General features: G+C 37.6%; 1 pseudogene; it reads right to left on the bottom strand.

Annotated features, from left to right (window-relative positions):
• Positions 1–5885: 5885 nt before the first annotated feature.
• Positions 5886–7237, bottom strand: LOC118908980 (zinc finger protein 174-like; annotated as a pseudogene).
• Positions 7238–18249: the final 11012 nt, after the last annotated feature.

Raw genomic sequence — 18249 nt, 5'->3', positions numbered from 1 at the left:
CATGCATTAACACCCCAAAAAAAAATAACCCAATTAAAGAATGGGCAGAGTACCTGAACAAACATTTCTAGAAGAAGAAATTCAGATGGCCAACAGGCACATCAAAAGATGTTCCACATCGCTAATCATCAGGGAAATGCAAATTAAAACCACAATGAGATATCACCTCACACCAGTTAGGATGGCCAACATCAAAAGACAAGCAACAACAAATTCTGGTGAGGATGTGGAGAAAGGGGAACCCTCCTACACTACTGGTGTGAATGAAAATTAGTTCAACCATTGTGGAAAGCAATCTGGAGGTTCCTCAAAAAACTAAAATTAGAAATACCACTGGACCCAGGAATTCCACTCCTAGGAATTTACACAAACAAAAAAAGATCCCAGATTCAAAAAGACATATGCACTCCTATGATTAGTGCAGCACTATTTATAATAGCCAAAATATGGAAGCAACCCAAGTGTCCATCAGTAGATGAATGTATAAAGAAGTGGTGGTACATAACACAATGGAGTATTATTCAGCCATATGAAGAAAACAAATCCTACCATTTGCAACAACATGGATGGAGCTAGAGGGTATTATGTTTAGTGAAATAAGCCAGGTGGAGAAAGACAGGTAACAAATGATTTCACTCATCTGTGGAGTATAACAACAAAGCAAAAACTGAAGGAACAAAACAGCAGCCGACTCACAGACTCCAAGAAAGAACTAACAGTTACTAAAGGGAAAGGGGTAGGGAGGGTGAGTGGGGAGGGAGGGATGAGCAGATTAAGGAACATTATAATTAACACACATAATGTAGAGGGGTCATGGGGAAGGCAGCATAGCACAAAAAGGACAGGTAGTGATTCTATAGCATCTTACTATGCTGATGGACAGTGACTGTAGTGCAGTCGGGGGTAAGACTTGATAATATGGGTGAATATAGTAATCATAATGTTGCTCATGTGAAACCTTCATAAGATTGTATATCAATGATACCTTAATAAAAAAATGAAAAAATGTAAATGCTATGTTTTGAATAACTAAAATTTTTGTAAACTGTATAAACTATTCCTAAATAAAAATACAACCCAGAAATAAAAAATGAAGGGATAAATGGGATGCTGTCTTTCTGGTTGTGAATAACAAGTTTAAGGGAAAAAGGGAATTTATTGGGTCAAGTAATTGGCTTAAACCAGAGGTTGCTATGACCTGAAACATAAATCAGTTTGGCTCCTGTGATGGTCTTATAGTTCTGTTTTTTCACATCTCTTAGCCTGGTAATCTTAAAGAGACTAATTTTCTGCTGCACATAGTGTTCATTTGACGAAGAGAGATGGATGCTAGTACCCCCAAGCCAAGCCAGATACTTTAAGGCAGGATAATGATATTAATTATTATCCAAACCAAGACATCTTTGACAATGAAAAAGGTGCTATTATAATTATGCTAAGAAAAGAGGTATAAACCAGGTGGGACATTCCTTGGAAATCTGGAATATGTTTACCCCATGTATATATATATGTCCATTATCCTAAAGGAACAGAAACCATCAGTACCTTCCTCATATTAACATTTTGTGAAGCTTGTAATGGGAAAATATGGATTATGTGATTACCCTGGAGATGATTACTGTGGCAAAGAGAATAGAATACTGTGATTGGAGAGTCTGTTTCCCCCTTTTCTCCTTTTCAAAGCCTGTGCCTCTCTTACAGCATCCGACCTCCTTCTGATTAAGACCCATCTCTCCTTACTTCCTAGTTTGGTTAAACCTATTTCTGACTCTGTCTCTGAAGGACTGCGATAGATTCTTATACTTAGAGAATATTTATGATACATAGTCCCTCACGCAAGAACATAATAAGATATGATTATGAAAGACTCCTCCCTTGTCGTGAACCAGCCCCGTCAAATCAAACAGGGTCTGCTGAAGGGGAAAACGCTGGGGCTCAAAAGAAAAGAAGACAGAAAAGAACTGGGAGGGTTGACACTCCAATGCATTGCCAACAAAGCTTTATTGAAGGTCCAGGGTATTTATACAGCAAAGACACACCTGATTCCAGAAAATAGCTTTATCCAATAAACAGTCAAGCACAGTATTGACGTCAGCGGTAGCCGGGCAAAGTTAATGACAGCAGGGCTCCTTTAGTTCCTCATGGATTGCGTAAACAGGCTGTTCTTTGTTCTCTATTCCAGCCACATCAGCAAGTGGGGGAAGGGGCATAGCACCGGCTCCCAACACTTCCTGCCAGCAGTGAGGGTGAGAAGCAATGAAAGGGTTAAAGGAGTCACAATACTCCATTTTGTCTCACACACACACATGTTTTTGGTCTCAAGTTTAAACCTTGGTTTTAAATGATTTTATCAGGCTGATTTATTTGTATGGATACAGCCAAATATAAGGAATAATTCTCAGATGATTTACTTTCTAGAAGTCAAAATAATGGATTAAATAAATATACTAACTGAAACTGAACTTGGTAATATTACCATTCTGTTAAAGACAAATGAGAGCTGTGATCATAATAATTTATCAACTGCTACATTCATCCAAAATAATAATTGGGTCACTGCAAATGAATTTTCATATGATCTGCTTACATTTACACAATTTTTTCTGCTCTTATCTTTATTATTAAATAAAAGTTTTCTTGCTGAAAGGACAGATCGTCACCCTCCTGCAGCCAAAGGAAAGTTGCATGCCAGCTAAACTGGAAATCAAACCTATGTGAGCATTTTAGGAATCTGCTATAACAATAAAAAATATATTTATACTATGTTAAAATATTTACTTTCAAGATATTTGGAAAGGTCTCTGTTCATAGAAGTAAATCTTCTATAAACCCAAAGCTAAACAAAATCAATATAAAGAGTGATAGAAATTAAATTTTACTTTAAAAGTAGGAAAACAGAAAACAACTTTTTGGAAGGTAATGATGGCAGTAATATATATTTATAAATGTTTTACTTTAAAGAAAATGTTCATAATACAGCAAACACACACATGCTAAGAGAAAATACCTGCAAACTAGTGTGACTTCACTGGGTACAGGTTTCAGGCTGGGGGCAGGATATGGTTGATTACTTTATCTGAAATACTCTGCTTCAGTCTGTCTCCCTTCCAAACAAATCTTCCTTAGGAACCTCAGTCTTCCCATCAGTTAAACTCTCCTGGTTGTCTAAAAGATCTGTAGGATCTCTCTAAGATGCTAATGCTACTCACTGAGAACACTTCAATATTACAGGCATGAGCAGGGCTGGGACAATAGTGAGGCTATGAAGCACTTACCTCAGGCACAAAATTTAAGGAGTTACCCAAAACCCTTCTCATCAAAATAATACTATTTACCATAAAATTTAAAAATACAGAAGTTACTGCCAAAAAGCCCACAATAAACAAAATACCAAACTCCTAAATGAAGACAGGAACAAGCCCTGACTGGAACACGCCTGCCTCACTTGTCCTACCTGAACCCCATCCCTGACTCTGAAGATTTTGTCTAGGGTTCCCCACTCACTAGTAAGGTGACACTGACCAAGTTACTAGATTTCCTGAGACTTCAGTTATCTCATTGTAAAATGAATAGTAAACATATTTTCCTTAAACTTCCTATTATGTCTAAAGAAAATAAATGAGATAATACTTTCAGTGTCCTTTCCATAACACCCAGGGCATAGAGAATGCTAGATTAATATTAGTTATTCACATTGTTAATCCAAGTTTAGCATGTATGATAGATATTTTTAAAATTCAACATTGTGTTAAATAAAACACCTTTGATATATACCAGGCTCATGACTGGGCATTGAAAGTACAGTCTAAGTCAAACATACATGGTCCCTGACCTCACAGGATTCTGAGTCAGGTATCAATCAAATATTTATGAAAATTAATTTGAAACAAAATAGTAGCTTTCCTGTAATTCTTTGAAATATGGTAATGCTTGTTTGCTAACATGGAGGAAAATGTATTTTAATAATTATCTATGATAAATACAAATTGATGATTATGTGTCATTTGAATACTACCTGTGAAAACATATTTTTAAAATTTGACATTAGTGTCTGACAATTTTATCTAATATGAATTAACCACTCTATGCAATTCAAAATACTGAATAATTTGTAATAATTTATTATCAGTTAATGAGTTGTATCACCTACTTATACATTTGGTTTATAGACTATTGGTTTGCCTATTTTTTTCTCAGATTAGTCTTCTAATTCTTAACTCTCTCACTCTATTTTCAATATGTTCTGGTGTTTCTAGGTTGTTCTCTACCCTGATTAGCTGTACATTTTGTTCCAGATCTCCTAGGCACTGCCTGTAGCCAACTGTGAAACTTTGTTACTTTCCTACTCAAAATACTTCAGTGAATACCTAATACCAACAGAAAAAATTCCCACTCCTTAGTGTGGATCAAAAGACATTATGATTTGACATTCTTCTATTTTTCAGCCTTATCTCTGTCTCAGTCTCTCTTTCTTTCTTTATGCTCTGTAATTCATATACTACAAAATTCACCCTTTTAAAATGTATACTTCAGCGGTTTTAGTATATTCCCAGAGTTGTGCATTTAATTCCACAATATTTTATCACCCCCAAAGAAAACCCCTGATTTATTAAGAGTCACTCCCAATTTCTTCCCCACTCTGCCAGCCCTTGGCAACCGCTAATCTACTTTCTATCCCTGTGGCTTTACATCATCTGCATATTTAACATTAATAGAATTGTATAATATATGGCTATTTAATGTCTGGTTTCTTTCATTTAGAATGTTTTAATGGATCATCCATGTTGTAGCATGTATTAGTAGTTCATTCCTTTGTGTGGTTGAATAATATTCCATAGTATTGATATACCAACTTTTCTTTAACCATTCATCAGCTGATGAACATCTGTATCGTTGCCACTTTTCAGCTATTATGAATAATATTGCTTTGACATTCACTTAAGTTTTTGTATAAACATGTTTTGTTAGTTGTCTTTAGTGTTTACCCAGAATTGGAACTGCTACTTAACCTTTTGAGGAACAAATTTACACACTGGCTGTACCATTTTACATTCTCAAAAGCTACTTTTGGGGGTTCCAACTTCACTTTTTTGCCAACACTTGTTCTTTCTGTAGTTTGTTTTTCTAAATTAAAACTATTTTAGTGGGAGGGAGGTAGTATCTCACAGTATTTGCTTTGCATTTCCCTAATGGCTAATAATGGTGAACACCTTTTATGTGCTTATTATATGGTTGCATACCTGCTTTGGAGAAATATATATTCAAATCCTTTGCCCATTTTCTAATTGGGTTGTCTTTAATTGTTGAGTTTTAAATGTTCTTTGATTTTTTTCCTCACACAAATGTGTTTACATCCTCACTTCATGCACTTTTCATCAGGAACAGCCAAGAATTATAGGAAGAACATTAAGGGATTTATATTCTAGTGAACTTTTGCCTTGAAGTTCTCTTGGGCCACTTATCCTTACTAAGGATGTGTGTGCATGATAAAAGTCGTATAGATAACATGGCAGCAGAGGCGTATTGTGTAGAGTTTACTCCTGGACACATTTAGAGGATAAAGAGAGCAGAGTGTGGGTGGTGGTGCTAACATCGGGTAGGGGAGGTGCCTGCAGGATCGTCCTGACTCCCCCTCAGCAGTTACTCCCTGCTCTCCAACAGGAACCCTGGTTCTCTCTGACCCAACACCCTGACCTGCCTGCTGCCTTTCATCCCGTTACCACGCAGTCATGTGCCCTCAGCTTCTGGGACTCCTCGCCGGGCACTTCTCAAGGACCTCCAGCTTTCCTTGTAAGTCAGGGTGTCGGTCTTTATGATTCACATGCGGATGGGGGTAGGACAAACACAAACACCTTCTCTCTGGGCAGAAGGAGGGAGCCCTGCCTTCAGTCCCCATGGTGGGGTTGCTGATGCTGGTAAAGGTTCGAGCTCTGGTGAAAACTTTTCCCACACAGGCCGCGCTGGTATGGTTTCTCCCTGGTGTGGAACCTCTGGTGCAGTTTCAGGGTCAGTTGCCACCCAAAGCAGTTCCCACACTCTCCACATGCGTAGGGTTTCTCCCCCGTGTGAACACGTTTGTGTCTTTTCAGCTCTGAATTCCACGTGAAGCTTTTTCCACAGTCATCGCATTTTTATGGCTTCCATGCTGAGCAGGCTGGCTGGTGAGCAAGGCACTACAGACAGCTGCTCAGGCTTCTTTTACTTCCTTTGCTTTTCTTCAGCTCTCTCAGCGGGTGGCTTTTTAGGGAGCTGCTGCTGTATTCTAGTTCCCTGGAATGTCTCTGGTAGTGGGCGAATGGCTTTTGAGCATTTGAGAGGCTCCCCTGCCTTCCTGACAGCCGGAGTTCAGTCATATTTGCCTCTCGGCTCAGGACTCTGCAGACCGTTCCCTTTGGATCTACCAGCTGACACTGCACATGGCTTTGCTCCTTTAGCCCCCTCCTGCTGTGGATTTTCCTTGTTGTCACTTCATTCTGGGGGGCCTCTGTTCCAGCCAATTTGGAAGTTGGTTCCTGGAAAAGTGGGGATTTTTCCCAATGGTGGGGGCTCAGCTGGTCCTGGGATCCTGCCTGGGAAACCTCCTCCTGAGAGCTCTCCTTAGGGTATCTCCTTGGAGTTTGCAGTTGAAAATGTGGCAGTTCCTGTTCTCCAAGCTGAGATCCAGTTTTCTTCAAAAGCCCCTGCATGCAAACGGCCACCCACTGCTTTGGTCTTCTGGCTGCTCTGTGAAAATCTTTCACCAGGGTAACAATTTCCTTGCTGCTCATTGGACACCGAAGTCTGACCCAAGCCTGTATCTCTGGGGGCCGGGTGTTCAGCAACTGCTCCAGCACCAGCAGCTCCAACATCTGGTCCTTGGTGTTTACTTCGGTCTGCAGCCACTACCGGCATAGCTGCTGGAGCAGGGAGGGCGCCTCTTGGGGTACAGACACCTCTTGATAACAATACCGTCTAAAGCTCTGGCAGGAGAGCTCAGGATCGGGATAGTCTTTTTGCAGAGGGGCTCCCGTTTCTCTTCCAGCTTTGCTATTGTGTGACTCTCTTGCTTGGAGGAAGCCTGTGTGTGGGACTGCGAGCTCAGGCTTATCTCCATCTTGGCCGCCACTGTGCGGCACAGGAGACAGCTTCTGTGAATAGTCAGGACTTTGGGGTCATAACCTGGAGCATTCTTTCTGAATGCTAGAAACAGGCTAGACACGAAGCTCTGTTGAGGATGTTGGGGAGGACAGAACTGCATATTCACTAGTCTTGACCCCAAATCATCAAGACAACAGTCTCTGAGAATGTGTTTGTCTTTGCCTTTTCACTAGTTTCTTGAACTGTCTTGCAAAGAAGACAAGACATAATGTCCTAAAAGAAACTGGGGAAAACACCGCTTTCACTTCAACTGTAAGTGCACAAGGTCCCGAAAGAAATGCGCAACAGGACCTACGGGGCGGGCGGGAATCCCTGGGGAAAGTCCACGCTGCCACACACCACACACCAGCTCTCCCGCATCCTGGTCACATTGACCTCACACATGTCGCCGGGAACCACAGGGTGCACCCAGGCAGGCCGCCTCACATGCCTGGGCTGGACTCCACTGAAGCCTCTCGCTCCCCAGCATGGTGGACGAAGGCATCGGGGCTGCCTGCCCCAAGGCTCCTCAGGCCCAGCCGCTCGCCTCCAAGGGTGCCGGCTCCGCACCACTGCCAGCCAGCCCCGTGCTGGGCAAAACTGCGCACTGCAGAGCACAGCTGAACTTGGTAACCCAGCGCAGGTCCACGCCCACCTGCAGTGGACTCACCTCTTGGGCCACAAAGGACCAGGAACCTGGGTGCCACGGCTGCAGGCGTGGCCAAACCCTCCTGTCTTAAATGTTCTTTATATATTGTAGACACTACGCTCTTACCAAACATAACATTTATAAAAATTTATTTGATGATATGGGTTGGCTCTCACATTTTTTTGATAGTGTCCTTTAACACATAGATGCTTTAAGTTTTAATGAATTTCAACTATCTGTTTATTCTTTGGCTATTTATGCTTTTGCTGTCATATCTAAGAAATCATTGGCTCACCCAGGGTCACAAACATTTGCACTTAAGTTCTCTCTAAGGGTTTTATATTTTTATCTCTTACATTTTGGTCTTTTATTACTACATGTTAATATTTATATATGAACTTAAGTATATTATGTGCATGCAAAAAGAATTTGTAAATTCTTTATTTCTTTATTTCACATGTATAACTAATATGTCTTCTTGTTGTAGCACTGTTTATTGAAGACAATTCTCTCTCCATTGAATAGTTTTGGAACTCTTGTCAAAAATTAATAAACCAGAGCCGTATGGGTTTATTTCTGGATTCTCAGTTCTATTTCATTAATATATATCTCTGTTTATGCCAGCACTGTACTATGCTGATCAATGTAGCTTTGTATTAAGTTTTAAAATTGATAAATGTGCTTCTTCCCATTTTGTTCTTTGTCAAGATTGTTTTGGCTTTTCTGATTCATTTGAATACTCATATCAGTTTTAGGATCAGTTTTTCCATCTTTGCAAACAAGGGAGTTGGAAGAAAAATTTATTTGCAAAGAAAACAGTAAAAAAATGTTGTTGTCTTTTATATTTTCCTATTTATTTACCATTATTAGAGTTCTTTATTGCTTCAATTGAGTTACTGTCTAGAGTCCTTTCATTTCAACTTGAAGGAATCCCTTTCATTTTTCTTGTGGAACTGGTCTGCTAGTGGCAAACTGTCAGATTTTGTTTACCTGCTAATGAGTTATTTTTCTTTCATTTATGAAGAAGAGTTTTGCTGGACACACAGTTCTTAGTTCAAAGTTTCTTTTCCTCAAAACTTTAATTTGTCATCCCACTGCCTTTCATGGATTTTGATAATAAATTATAAGTTATTCTAATTAAGGATCCTTTTTAAATGAAGTCTGCTACTTTGAAGAGTCTCTTTAGTTTTAGCTTTTGACACTTTGATATTTCTAAGTATTGTTCTTTTTCAGTTCATCCTACTTGGAGTTTGTGGTGTTTCCTGAGTATGTAGATTAAGGTATTTCATCAAATTTGGAAGTTTCTAGCCATTACTTCAAAAATTCTTTCTAATCTTTCCCTCTCATCTCCTTCTTGGACTTTCATTATGTGCATATTGGTGGCTTGAGTGTCCCACAGGTCACTGAGGCTCCATCATTTTTCTTTATGTTTCTCAGACTGGGTAATCTCAATGGACCAATCTTGAAGTGTAAATTTTCTTTCGTCTGCTTGAAATTGATGTTGAGCCTTGTAGTGAATTTTTCATTTCAGTTAACTGTATTTTTCAATTTCAGAATTTCTATTTGATTCTTTTTTAAATGATACTCTTTATTGATATTCTCTTTGGAGGTACATTGTTCTCATACCTGCCTTTAGTTCTTTACACACTATTTCCTTTAGTTTTAGAACATATTTTAAATAGCTAATACAAACTGTGTCTAGTTAGTTCAGTGTCTGGGCTCCTCAAAGGCAGTTTCTTTTAACTACTTCTTTGCCGAAGTACATAAGCCAGTGTACGGGCTTTCTTGTTTTGGCATGCCTCATAATTTGTTTTTGAAAACCGATTGCTGAAAAGAATATAATGTGGCAGCTCTGAAAATCAGATTCCTCTCCCACAGGCAGGATTTGTAGTTGTTGCTATTTGCTGCAGTTGTTCATTTAGTGACTTTTCTGAACAATTGCGTAAAATCTTTTTTCTTTGTCACTTGTGGCCACTGAAGTATCTACAGTTTAGTTAGTTAACTTTGCTTAGTTGCCAGATTGGATAGAGATATTTTAAAATAGTTCCTTGAGTAAATCTCTCATTTTTTGCTGAAGGGATCATGTATATGTGTTAGAGCATCCTTTTAACACTCAGCCAGGCAGTTCAGAACTCTGCCTTAGTGTTACCTTCTGCTTGTGTGGGATCTGAAGGTCAGGCAGAGATGAAAGCTTAAAGCCTTCTCAAGTTTTCCCTGAGCATTGCACATTCTAACACATACACATGGCCTTCTATATGCTGAGTTTTTCAAAGGCCGTATGGTCATCTCTTTCCTTAATTTATATTTTTAAGCTTTTGGTTAGTCTATTTTTGGACCCCAATTGTTATCCATTGCCGCAGGCTGCTGTGGCATTAAAATATTTATCTATAAATTTTTTTTACAAGTTCTTTCTAGGCAAAGGCTTTATCCCTGGATTTTGGGTCAAATAAGATAAGTGTTTTTTAGAGGTAACTTCCAGGTAACAGTCAAATAAATCAAATAAGGATGATTCTTTGGGAATGAGGCACTGTTCTGCTCTCTCCAATACCAGGAATATGAACTGTTATTTTTCAAGATCCCACTGAGTTGGGGGGAAGGAGATGAAACTAGAACAAGTTAAAGTGCCACAAAGGTTATTGCTATGTATAAAAGCCATTTTTCTTAAATAAATTTGTTGAATTTTCAGTTATGAAAAAAATTTATTCTGACTATTTTAATCAATTTTTAACATTGTTTTTAGGGAGGGATGGACACATTTTCAGGTCTTTACTCTGCCGTTTTTGCTGACATCATTCAACCTTACCTCTTCACTGTGGTTACCTCTCTTCACCTCACCCCTGTCGTACTTGAATTTTGTGTCCCAAACACATAAAATTACTTACACTTGATAAACTGTTTTGTGGTTTTTCAAGTAACATCAACACATACAGTCTCTACTATAGGATTGAATTTTTAATGTTCCTCTCCTCAACCTTCTAGTGAAACTGTTCATTAAAACCTCCACTCACAGTTCACCTCCTTTCTCAGGTATCCCTTAACATTTCTCTTCAAGATTAAGTAGGAACTACTTTCATTTTTCCTCAGTCTATCATATAGGCTTTGATCACAATGCCTGTAACATGTGATATATCTACTCAATACCTTGAAGAATCCAAATTTGTTCAAATACTGGGTCCTTTACACTAGTCATTCTTTCTGACTGGCATGATTAGCCACTTGATAATTTACAAGGTGGCTTCTTCATATCATCTAGGGCACCTCAGCAGAGAGGTCTTGTTTGGCCATCCAATCAAAAGTAGCTACTCATCAGTCCTTATCGCTTTATGCTATTTATTCTCTTATTTATCACTTGCCACTATTTGACATTTTCTCTTTCTATTTATTGATCCTGTATCCTTCTACTAGTATGTATTCTCCTAAAAAAAAAACACAAAAGAACACAAAAACAGGAATTCTATCTATTTTTTGTATTTTTTTGTGATCAGTATCTAGGAAAGCAATAGATATAATGGAAGAATATGCTCAATGAGTTAATGAGTGAATCTTCACATATGTGCATCTGAAAAGTAATTAGGGTACATACTGAAAGACCCATTATGATTCCCCATACCTTTTTTGGTCTCACTTCTCCATCTCTAACTGTACCACCTGCTATCACTACCATCCTTTAGTCATAACTACTGGTAGTGGAACACCAGCATGGATTTTAGTGTAGCCCTGAGCCCACAACACAAGTGCAGAAGTAGATACATTTTCAGAAATGTCTTCTCCCATCACATTCTTATCTGAGTACAATGGAAAAAATGCCCTACAAAGAATCAGAATAAAAATATAGATATTATTTAATACATAAGGACAGTAATGATTAATATAGGTTATTTCTATTCCACATAATAACATAGTAAGAGGTTTTACTGATCCCAGTTTTATGAATAAAGAAATTGAGGCTGAAATGGTTAGGAAATAAGCTATGGGTTATAGTCTATTTTTGTACAGAGACAGCATTAAAATACATTATTATATGGGTACAAGAATCTGAAAATAATGAATATTTTAGAAATTGTACAATGCAAATCTTGGCACTGAGACTAGACCTGTGTGTGCAAGCTGAAAATCAGTCCTCCCAACATCTACCTAGACAAAGTGAACTGCAGTAGAAATCACAAGATGGTAAATTTAACAAAAAGACATATTTTTATTGGGTCAGCAGGAATAAATGCATATGTAATGAAATATATATATGTATATATATATATATATATAGATATATAGATATTAATATGTACAAACATATGCAGAACACATATAAAGGTTTGTGTGTATGTGTGTGAGTGTGGTAGACTTGTGAATTGTCTTCATTTTCTTCTTTGTGTATTGTGAATATTTTACAATAAGCTGCATTACTCTTATAAAAAAGCACTAAACATAAAACGATTTAAAATCTCAAATTTAGACAAGTAATAGAAATAGAATTTTATAAACAAAGCAACTGTTAGTTGATTGGCTATTTCTTAACATTTCATAGGGAAGATAAGACATATAAATTATGGATACATTTTATTTCTAAGATTCCCATTTTAAAACAAGGAAACTAATACTCAGAGTCACACTGTTAGATGAAGACCTAGAAGTGTCCAGTTTCCATTTACTCAGCTCCAAAGTTTAAGTTCTTTTTACTTGGATTATATTGACATTAACAATTCTTAATACATTACAAGTTTCACACAGATATTCAATAAATAGTGCATCCTCCCAATTTAACTTTTCTTTTATATTGTCTAATAAGGAAGCTAACACAGGAAGTTAAAAATATTCAAGATATGTGGGATCATGAATGAGGATTAAAGTTTAGGTTTAAAGAAAATTCTTACCAGAGAGAGATCACAGATGAATAAATTTTAATACAGTACTGTCATAGGAGAAAGAACCAAAATATCTCAGGTTTCATAAATGTAGTATTACTATGTTATTTTAGAGTGATCCCAAGGCTAGTAATCAGTACCTATTTCTATTGCTTGTGTTAAGAAGTCAGCTGTCAATCTTTGAAATCAGCATGCCTTTAGATACACATGCTTTTAAGATTTTATCTTGTCCTTTTGCTTTCAGATTTTACTATTATATCGGTGTATTTTGTTTTTGGGTTTTTTTGCACTTATTCTACTTGAGGCTCATAGAGTTTCTCTTCTTTAATTTTTTTATTGAAGTATAGCTGACTTAATAGTATATTAGTGTCAGGTACAAACATAGTGATTTGACATTTATATACATTGCTGAATCTGTGACTTAATATTATCAGTTTTAAAAATATTTCATCCATTACCACTTCAAATATTGGTTATTTCCTATTTAATCTTCTCTCTCTTCCTTGGACTCCAATTATGCACGTGCTTTTCTTTTTTGTCATATTCCTAATAAATCTTACTTTTTTGTAATCCAGCATTTTATCTCTGCTTCAGTCAGGTGATTTTCTTCTGACCTATCTTTCATTGCAACAATTTTCCTTTTGCTGTGTCTCATCTGCTGTAAACGCTTTATTTAATTCTTAATTTTAGTTATGGTATTTCTTAACTTTAGTATTTCCATGTAATTATTTTTCATATTTTCTAGTAATCAGCCATTTTTCCATTTTATCATTAATCACTCATTTTTAGAAGTCATTATCTGACTACTCTAATATATGAATTTCTTAAGGCCTATTTTCATTGTCTGCTTTTTTTTCTATTGATGTTTTGACAGTTCTTGCTTTCTCATAAGCCTCATTACATTTTTTCTTAATTGAATGACAGATAGTTGAAAGAGTGGAGAGAAAATTTGATTCTCTGGAAGATGTTACTTATTCCAAGAGATTTTATCTTTTCTTCCTGTAAAACAAATAGACTGGAATTGGATAACATTAGCCCAAATAGGGTCTGAACAGATTCAAAGAATTCTCACCTTATTTTTAGGATGTGATTGCAGGGTCCTATCCAAAGGCTTAGATTTTTTTTTATCAGGGCTTCTCCTCCTTGTCAAACCCTAAATTCTTTCTTTTGTCCTCTAAACCCAGTGAAACAGTTCAAGATCTTTTTAACTTCTTAGCCTTCAGCTGTGCTATCACATGACAGATTCCACAGATGAGAAATGACACCAGGTATCAGGCTTAGTTCCTGTGTTTTCCTTTTCTCAGGGTCTTGGACCTACAGGTTGTTGCTGCCTTGGTAGTTTAACATTGCTTTCAAACAGAAGTGAAAAATATTTTTCCTGATTTTCTGGTTCTTCTCAGTGGGATATTTGATTGAAATAAACGACTGTGCCATTTCTGGAAGTTCATTTTGTTGTTGTTCTGTATTTGAATATACAGAAAAGATACAACTTCTTCATTCACATACTTACATGTTGGGGCTTCACTTAAATATGTAACCTTTCTAAAGTCATTTGAGTTTATTGTCCTTGAAAGAGCAAAATCATTAAATTAAATATGTTGGACATTTAAATGGAGCTTTGTGAAATAACTATACAAGAGCTAATCTTAGGGGTAAGAAAAAAATAGAAGCATGCCTGAGGAATGCTGTATACACTACAATGGTTAAATTATGGCTTAAAGGCTTCTTCTTAATGAAAAATGCCTTTTATAGGATCATATTCAAGGCATTTTCATGGTAAGGACATGGGCAGTAACACACTGCTTATTTATAGAGTAAAACCTGGGACAGCTCACCAGCTTACAAAGAATGAACAAAACATGGGGAACAGAAAATCTCAAGCCAGAGTGAGAATTCGGATATGATTCTGAAGACTTTAAGTAACCAGGGATCCATCTGATGAGGAAAAAAGAGAAGCTAAATATTCTATGCAACAGTTCAATTTGAAAGTCAAGTGAGCTGTAGCAGGAAAAGGAATTCTTCTGGGACAGATGATAGGAGGAGCAGACACCAGTCATTGTGAATAGGGCTAAGAGAAAGTAGGTCAGTGTTGGGAATTTATTTAGGATTGATCATTTTGATAGGGAACATGAGTGGTTCTGAAGAAGATTTAAGTGATGGGAAAGAGTGAATGAACTAAATCTGAATATTGAGAGCCAGTATGTAATATATAAAATAAAACATAATAAAAGCACTGAAAGGTAATAGTTTCCTCTGGCCTGAGGCAGAGTAAAGTGGGAAAATGTGCAAAGCTGGCTAGCCAAGCACTGGTGAACATGTTGAGATAAAGAAGTATTGTTCAACAGAGAAAATGCTGGGAAAGGCAGAGATAAGGACTAAGTATCTAACATCCAGATTCCAGGATGACAGAAACTGATCTATCTTGGATGTTTACAGTAGTTTTAAGCTTCTTTCTGCATGTCTTGGCTACCCCTTAACATTTTAAACTCAATGTGTCCATCACATTCAAATCACTATCCTATTAAAATGCCTTCAGTAACTTTTACTGTCTATAAACCAGGCTCTATATCATGACAGTGCTGTGGCCTGTGACCCAGCTCACTTCCACTGTCCTACTTCTACAGCACACCTTGCAATGTAGATTATCATATCCCTAAGAGAAAAAAGTAACTCTTATTCATTTCTCCATACCCAACGTCTCCTTTCTCAGAGCAGCCCAAGAATCACAGTGCTTGAAAGTTGTTTATTGATAAGCAATTCAATAATTGCATATCAGTTCACCTGTAGGCAGGCTTAAGTGGTCATTAACCCAAGATGAGACAAAAGCATTAAGACAGATCATTACTCCAGAGAGAAATAATTAAGTGTTGCAATAAGTGATAGGCTTCTAATGAAGACTGATGCTGTTATATGTATATTTCTGTCCAAAGAATGATCCTCTTCTATTGAGCAAAATTCTTCTTTACCCCACCTACTAATCCAGACCATGCAAATGAACACTGGCAATCCACAGGGCAACAGATGTTGCAGCCAGATGGCTGATAAATTGGAATTTGTTAACTTGTACTCATGTGGTTATATTTCTTTAAAAATATTCTACAGTCAAACTGTTTTTCATTTTACTCAATAATAAGTGGGCAGTTAAATACCTTATGCTATTATTTTAATTAAGAATATACTTTAATGAAAAATAAAGAGATAAATGTTGGATTTCTGATGTCTTGGTATAATTAAAATAGTTTAGTCTAAGCCTTCACATCATAATCCCTATCATTGGCCTTGCAAAACCAAATTTATTAAGAAATACTAAATTTTGATTTCTGAGTATTTATTTTTTAATATTTTTATTTCATACATACTGTGGTGCAGGAAGTAGGAAAATTTGAATATGAAAGGACAGGTAAATTTGACAATTAAAATTTCAAGGCTATTCAATTAAAAAGGGAGGTTATGGTGATATTAAGAGTGGATGCTATAATATAAAGCCTCAATGGTTACTTTCTCAATATGTCTTTCTCATAAAGCACCTAGAACTAATACTTCAAGAATACCTTGAAGCACTGTATTAACAAACACAACATTATAAGTAGAGAAGAAGCAATAGCAGGCCACAAAGATATATCAATTGGAGATAGTCTCTCATTTCCAACAGCAGGTTAATCCCAAAGCTAAAAGGAAAGGCAGGCATGCTGGCTATAGCTACTGACTTTGTATACCTTTAACTGAAATGTCACTCCCACATTAGTATCATCCAGATTTTGAACATGTGAAGTAATTCCTCAAACAATGGCTCCTTTGAATATAATCTGTTATTGTATTAATATATAAAGTGATCTATATGGTCTTCAAAGGCATCATCTTATTATCTCTTCAAAAGAATATAAATTCAAGTAAATACTTTCCAAAGGAAGGCAGGCTTGTTTTGATAACTTTATTTGGTTCAAGTCTCAGCTTTTCTTCTGCAAAATATAAGTAATAGCACACAGGCTGGTGGAAGAATAGTGGCCTTTAAATCAGGATTCTAGACAAGATTCTACAATTATCAACCAGGTATTATTATGTCCACTTTAGGAATAAGGAGAAAGGTATTCACTGTCTTTTCCAAATTAAAAAAAGAAAAAAAATGGCTGTGGGGTGGGTGGAGACAAGATGGTCTTTGAATTTCTGGGTATTGCAGATTGTTTTACATTAATAATTATACATATTCCAATCATAAATATAAGGATCCTATATACTCCAGCTTTCTCACCTGTCAATCCAAATCAACTATTACCAAGATCACAAATAAGCTCTTTATTACTAAACCAAATTAGTACCTTTAGTTCTTATCTTACATGACCTGGTGTTTTCCTCACTTTCAATTCCATATTAATTTTTTTTGAATTGCCTCTTGGTGAAGTTTTTCTGTCATCTCACATTCCTGGTTTTCTTCCTTTTCGCCCAACTGCTTCTTCTCAGGCAAATTGTTTTATGGTTGTCAAGAAGGACTTCATTGAGAAGATAAAACCTGAGCAAAGCCACTAGCTAAGCAGGTATATATGGAGAAGATTCTAGAAAGAAGAAACAATTAGAGAAAAGTGTATTATATAGAAACATATTTACATTTTCAAGGAATAGCAAACATATAGGTATTGATGAAGCTGAGTCAAGGATGGGAAGAACTGTAGAAGACGAAGGCAGAGAGGGTTACCATATTATGTAGAACTTTGCTAGAAATAAGGAGCCATTGACAAGTTTTAATCAGAAGGGTTACATGACTGACTTACTTGGACTTCACTTTTTTTTTTTTTTAAGAAATTTTGGGAGGCGGAGCCAACATGGCGGCGTGAGTAGGACAGTGGGAATCTCCTCCTAAAAACATATATACTTTTGAAAATACAACAAACACAACTAGCCCTAAAAGAGAGACCAGAAGACGCAGGACAGTGGCCAGACTGCAGCTACACCAGCGAGAACCCAGCGACTGGTGAAAGGGGTAAGATACAAGCCCCGGCTCGGCGGGACCCGAGCGCCCCTCCCCCCAGCTCCCGGCGGGAGAACAATAGGCAGAGCGGGAGGGAGACGGAGCCCAGGACTGCCGAACACCCAGCCCCAGCCAACCGGGCCAGAGCGCAGACACAGTATATGCCCAGGGGGCCCTGGATACTGGGGGAACAGGGAGTAAGACCTCTGAGCGGGTGCTGAAGCGGATGCCCCTGTGACAAAGAAAAGCGGGGGCTTTTTGAAAGTCTTAAAGGGACAGGGACTTAACAGCTTGACGGAAACAACCCAGGTCACAGTACAGCAGCTGGAAATTACAGGGAAAACCGGGTGCACTAACCCCCTGGGCAACAGCTCTGAGACCCCTCACGGAGGCAAACAGTCAAGCAGCCCCCCCATCCATCACCCCACCGGGCGCTGCGAAAGCAGAGAAGCAGCCTGAGAAAAATTCCGCCCACAGAAAGGGAAATTTCTCCCTCCCGGCCAGGCAAGACACAAAGACCCACTCTACACGCAATTACCCAACACAAGCCACTAGGGGGTCGCAGTTGCCCCAGTAAAAAAAGGCCAGTAGTAAGTGAAAATTTTGGCCCTCCCAGCTGACAGTCAATAGCACCTGTCAACATGAAAAGGCAAAAAAAT

The sequence above is a fragment of the Manis pentadactyla genome, chromosome 4 (genome assembly GCF_030020395.1).
Source record: "Manis pentadactyla isolate mManPen7 chromosome 4, mManPen7.hap1, whole genome shotgun sequence".
NCBI lineage: Eukaryota > Metazoa > Chordata > Mammalia > Pholidota > Manidae > Manis > Manis pentadactyla.
This window is presented reverse-complemented; position numbering and strand designations above follow the sequence as displayed.